Source organism: Zea mays, chromosome 1 (assembly GCF_902167145.1).
Source record: "Zea mays cultivar B73 chromosome 1, Zm-B73-REFERENCE-NAM-5.0, whole genome shotgun sequence".
Lineage (NCBI taxonomy): Eukaryota > Viridiplantae > Streptophyta > Magnoliopsida > Poales > Poaceae > Zea > Zea mays.
In genome coordinates, this window is record NC_050096.1 from 226,224,019 (window position 1) to 226,230,047 (window position 6,029).

General features: G+C 40.1%; 1 pseudogene; it reads right to left on the reverse strand.

Annotated features, from left to right (window-relative positions):
* Nucleotides 1-4,309: 4,309 nt before the first annotated feature.
* On the reverse strand, nt 4,310-5,809 carry LOC103645315 (uncharacterized; annotated as a pseudogene).
* Between the last annotated feature and the right edge of the window lie 220 nt (nt 5,810-6,029).

A 6,029-nucleotide genomic window follows, 5' to 3' on the forward strand; every position in this document is an offset into this window, starting at 1 on the left:
CTAGCATAGTTTTGTACACTATTTCTATTTTTTATTTCCTAAATATCATGATATATTTCCTCCTAATATAATAAAGGACTCAACTGTTGGAGATGCAAATGTTTTTGTGACCCTAAACACTTCACATTAGGTTTTATTTTAATTTTTATAACTTAAATATAGAACTCCGCGTTGGAGATGCTATTATAAATTAAGATAATTTAAAAAAACGTTTGATTTCTTGAAAGCCAAAATGTACTTTTTTCAATATAGAGTGACACCACGTACTCAGTGGGTGGTTGGCTGTCTCAAGCAACTTTTTTTATCCCATATCCTATTTCAAAATCTAATACATAAATAGTACACTTTACAGTATAAAACAATGTTTTACATAATAATATGCATGGTCTTCTAAAAACGACATGTTAGTCACTTATCTTTGACTCTAGAAGAAATAAAAAAACAAAACAACACAGATAATTAACCTTTTCTTCACCCTTTAATTAACTCTCCTTAAAGAGATTAATTAAAAGAAGGTTACAAAGACAAACGATAGATGAAGAAATACAAGCATAGAGATGTATTAAATAACTCATTACAAATATATTACTCTTCTTCATCTTTTTATAAACATTAATAATTACAATTATACCTTCAACCTTACGAAGAGGGGTTCGAAGGTAACGAGAAACACTTTCGAAGGCAAGGTGGTTTCAGAATACACTGTTCAACGACGTGTCTAATGTATTATGTTATTTCTCTATTTATAGTGGTAAGGTGTAACTTTATGTGAAATTACAAGTATATCCATGAGCTCTATTTGCATGAACTATAACATTCGTGGGGGCATAGTTGTTTTTTCTTGCACCCGTCGCGTTGGTCCAATTTTTGGAACCTTTCCATTCTTCGCTCGCTTCATATGTCATACTAGGTGTATGCCCGTGCGTTGCTACGGAGTCAATATATAATGGTAAAATACATTGAGATGTGAAGTACTACGATAAAATGCATTGATATACAAAAAAAGTAATTGTTATTCTATACTTTTGTTAGTAGTACTAAAAGTGGATGTTTGTATACCTAAAAATAATATAAGATTGTACATATGCTTTGTCATTGACATCTCAAATAAAATACGTTGATTCCATAGAAGGATAGTGTACATTAATAACAAAATCCAAAAATTCTCCATCATAGATAAATAGAGTTTAGATATTCAGATGAATAAGTATAAAATAAACTTTTGATAGATTCTAGTGTTTTTTGCAATTTCAGTATGAGAGATAAGAGATATACATCAGGTCACCAGGTATATTGCTCCAGAAATTTGAAATTACAAAGAGCATGCACGTACATGCATGCTTCTAAAATTATATTTTGCATGAAAACAAAGAATAAAGATAATCCATGACGAGAACATAACTTTTGAAATCAGTTTTACTGGATACGTAATATTCTAACTTCTAAGGAACATGTTAAGCATACAAAGTTCTATCATCAAAATATGACTTCTGAGGGAGACCAAGGAAGGGGAATTACTTGTGTTAATCGTCAAAATGTGATTTCTTCTTCCCTTTGGCCACACACAGAGAACAACCTGCGTGAGAAGAACAACCACACCCAAAATAAGACAAGATCTAAACAAATAGAAAAGGCAGGCATAATGAGGAAATCAAAGAAGGGTGCATCCCTTCCTTATTGCGGGATATGGTGAGCTAGACAGGAGCTACGCCAGCGATGAGGATGGGAGGCACGACGCTGCGTGAGGGAGAGCCATGCCTCTACCATCCACCACAGAGACTAAAGAGGCCAGTACACAGAAGAACAAAGTGGATAAAGGTTCAGGTGTAATTTACTGAATTGCCTTGATCAAAAAGAGTAAATGGGGAGAGGAAAATTGAATGGAGTCGAAAGAGATAGTACAGAGAAGAGACAGCAGCAGATCCGCAGATGTAGTTCCACGTATATTTGCTCACCGTTCACCTTGCCTCGTATGTTGTTCTCATCCGTACAGAAAACAAAGTGTGAAGCTTCAATGGTGCCCTCGCCGAGGCAGCCCCATTCACGGTAAAGCGTTGTGCTTTTCTACCCAATAAGACGTCTGATGGTGGCACCAAGTAAAGTGTTGTGCTTTACATATTAGTGGGCTAAAAATATACAACTCTGCAACAAAAAAGATGGTGGCACGTGGTAAAATGTTGTGCTTTTCTACCCAATAGTTACATATGTGTTCAATACATGTTATAGAATGATACCTCTGATGCCCTTCCTATTATGACAGTAATATGACATAATGCCAATATATACTTTTTGTGTGAACTGTACCATGAATGCTTGACCCATTTATATATAACAAGAACAATATTGTGCACATACATGATCAATATTGCGCACATCAGCAAGATAACAAACATGTGTCATATCAGCTTGCAAGTAAAAGCACTGGACACATGTTGCTAAGGCAAGATAACAAACATGTGTCATATGAGATATTGTTAAGGCAATAAGTATCATCAGTACCTCACCTTGCAGGCTTGCACCCACCGAGCTTGGATGAACTCCTTGAGCGAGGAGACTATTGAGTGAGATGAAATCCGTCACCTGGAAGCTCCAAACTCCAGAACTCAAAATGTTAAAGAAATCTTCAGGGCTCAAAATAGGACAAGAAATTACCAGGTAACTAATTTTTGAACCTGAAACAAGAAATGCAACTCTAGTTGTGGTGCCTAAAGATAGAATGTTGTTGGCCATGTGGGAGATATTACCAGAGCATTCATTGCATCATCCAATGCCTCATGTGGCATATGCCATTCATCAGATATGACAGGCAACGTCGAGCATAAGTGGTTGGGGAAACCATTGTACCAACTTCGATAAACCGCATGATAAAGAACAATTAGAAAAGACCAAGACAACAACAACCTTCAGGTAACTGCAATATACCTGTTCTAACAGCAATATTTTTAGCGTATATAACCCAGAGCTGTTTTCCATTAGTGCCTTAATATATTAGGGATCATATTGGAAGACATTGAACCTATGACTCTAATCACATCCAATCATGCAACTCCAGCATCTATGTGACATCCATATAAAATAGAAGAGCAGAACACATTAAACCTGGGAATAGAAATCAATGGTAGTAGTAAAATCCTTCTGTCGAAATGCATTGTCACCCTTTTTTGAGTTCAACATATCTTGCATCTGATTCGTCCACATCTGGAACGAGAGCTGCAGCAAAAAAATAAAGTATGAAGAGGATGACATAGCGGCAAATATGAACATTTTGTCTTAAAAAATGTGATAGAAAACGTCAAATTTTAATCCACATGACGAACCAAAAAAATATTCTAGCACAACAAAATCATTACTGTTGAGATTAAGCACCTCTCATTTTAGTCCAGGCACTGGTGCTGAGTCTGGGCCTCCACGTTGCTCGTCCTCGACGACTCCGGCCTCGTCTTGCACGAAGACGACGGCTGCTCTATGCTTGTCAACTGGTTAGTAGTCACAGACACCGTGTCACGTGTCCTTTGTTCTCACAGGGCCCCATCCGCTTTGTGCGCCTCACCTACCGCTTCATGGTGTTGTTCGTGCACTACAGTGCGCTCTAGTACTTGTTCTAGGTCCTCGTTGTGGGGGAGTTGAGGACCTCATCCTCGTCAACCGCCACTTACCGACCTCCGTGAGCCTCCTCGTCGATGTCCTCCACCTTGCCTCCCTCCGCACCCTCTACCTCGGCTTCTGGCGCTTCACAGACACCACTGTACTCCCGCGGGGCTGCGCTGCTGTGTTCCCCTACCTCTAGGAGATTGGACTCTGTGCTACCATCATCCACGCTAGGGACATCGACCACCTGCTTGACTGCATCCCCGTGCTCAAGTTCGGCAGCGGCTAACATCTACTTCACCGACCCTGTCCGGATTCACAACTAAATCCTCTAGTTCTATAAGTGATTAAGTTGTGGGTCATGACATTACTATCAGGCCCTCATTACGATCAGTCAGAAAAAATCAGCACTTGTACAATGCATAAACATAATAGAAAAGGCAATTCAGTTAGCATTGACAAATGATTAGAATGCCATAAAGAAGCTAAAAATACAAGCATAATAATCATTATGCATCTGAGTTTGGAAAACAATAATATGCAATGATACACATTAAAAATTGACATAAAAGGACATGAATGTTTGCACAGCACTTAATTCTGCTTAGTAATGAAGCACTTCAAATTTGGATCAGTCAATAAAAATCAGGGAAGTGGGGCAATACCTGAATGCGTTTCTTGGAAGCCTTAGTTTCCTTAGTAGCCTACAACCACGAAGATGTCACAGTGCTGAGTCACGCAGCCTATTCAAGTTGCGGAGATCCAATGAAGTTAATTCTTGACAATATTCCCCAACAGTCTTGATGGAAGCTGAGGTAAGTTCCCTACATTTAGATAGCAAGACAGATATACAGTTCCATGTTGCTTTTGAATACTGGCATAATAGTAATATAACTATGGTACTGATACTTCCAAAAGGAAACTATTTCCTAAAGTAGGAATATGCAAAGACTTACAAGCAACCAGCAAATGCTAACTCCTTCAGACTTGAACCATGCACAGGAATGAGCCCCTTCACAAACTTGTCACATAGAGATTGTATTCCAAACATTGCCAAAACCTCTAGATGATTAATCTTTTGTAGAGCAGGAAGAATTGCCATAGCATCCACGTTTGTGCAATCAGCTATATACAGTTCTCTAAGAACTGAATGTAACTTGTTTGCAAGAATATTGATTCCAGATTAAGTGAGAAGAGAACACTCACACATATTTATGGAACATAAAGAAGGTGCAGCCGAGATGATTGTGACTAAACCATTATCTAAAAGCTGATAATTTCCCTTCAGAGATATTTTTCTCAACAATGGCATACAGTTAGGAACCTTAGCTAAGGTAGTTGGCAATATGTAATCAGGCATGCATCTCCCAGATATATCAAGATGTAGATCCTACATTAAGACAAACACTGAATGAGTTCTCACACGTTAATTTATCCAAAAGAAATAAGATCGTACTGAAAGGAAAAAATAATGTGTCCATAGCACAGAAACTACAGAGTAAACAAATAGTACCTGCAAGCTTTCAATGCTGCATTTCCCAAAAGTTTTCTCAAAGTCATCCTCACTCAGCCATGAACACTCACTGAGATGCCGTTCTGTAGGACAATCACACAATAGTTCATTGAGAAGATAAGTATTCATCTTCCTAGAGTGACACAGAATCTTGAACAACCTATTCTTTAGCTCCTCTGGAATACCTTCAAGTGATCCAATACATTTAGAATGTTTCGCAAGAGTATTTAAGCATAAGTTTGTAAGTGATGGGGCAGCTTGAGCTCGTGCTGGATTCTTCCCATCCTTTGAAGGCGATCAAACAATGACCCTACTTGCAGATTTGTTCAGCTTTGAAGAATTCAACTCTCGAGCTCTCAACTTAGCTTCTCTTGCTTCATACATCCTTACAGTAGTTACGAATGAGCCTGGCCAGTCCTGAGAGTCAGGACAAGGCTCTTCATCATCATCTTCACTATGCTCATCTTTATCTGCTTTGAAGAAAGCAAATTCAGGAGCCAACCCAATAGCTCTCTCTTTTGATGTTTGTCTGCGATATGACACCGTAGAAGCAGAAACCGATCCTGGATTAAGCTGAGTCTCTTTGGAATGCACTGGATCCAAATCTGGCTCGTCCTCACTGGAGACCAGAGATGATAAACTATCTTCTGCAGCCATCTTTCCCAGGCCAATGAGCTCGGGGCGGTGGTCGTCTTGGAGCTCGGCCATGGCGGTGGGGTAGGTGGGGGATGGGGGTGTGCGTGTCTGTGGGGGAGGGGCGCTGCATCGATGGCGGGCATTGTGGGGCGGGGGTGAGGTGGGGGCATGGGCAGGCGAGAGGGAATCACGACGTTGCATTGCTCTCACGGCAGGGGCGGGGGTGGGAGCGGTGGGCGGGGCTGGCAATGCGAGGGTGGCGGCGGGAGGCTTGCTCCTGCTTCCAGGCGAC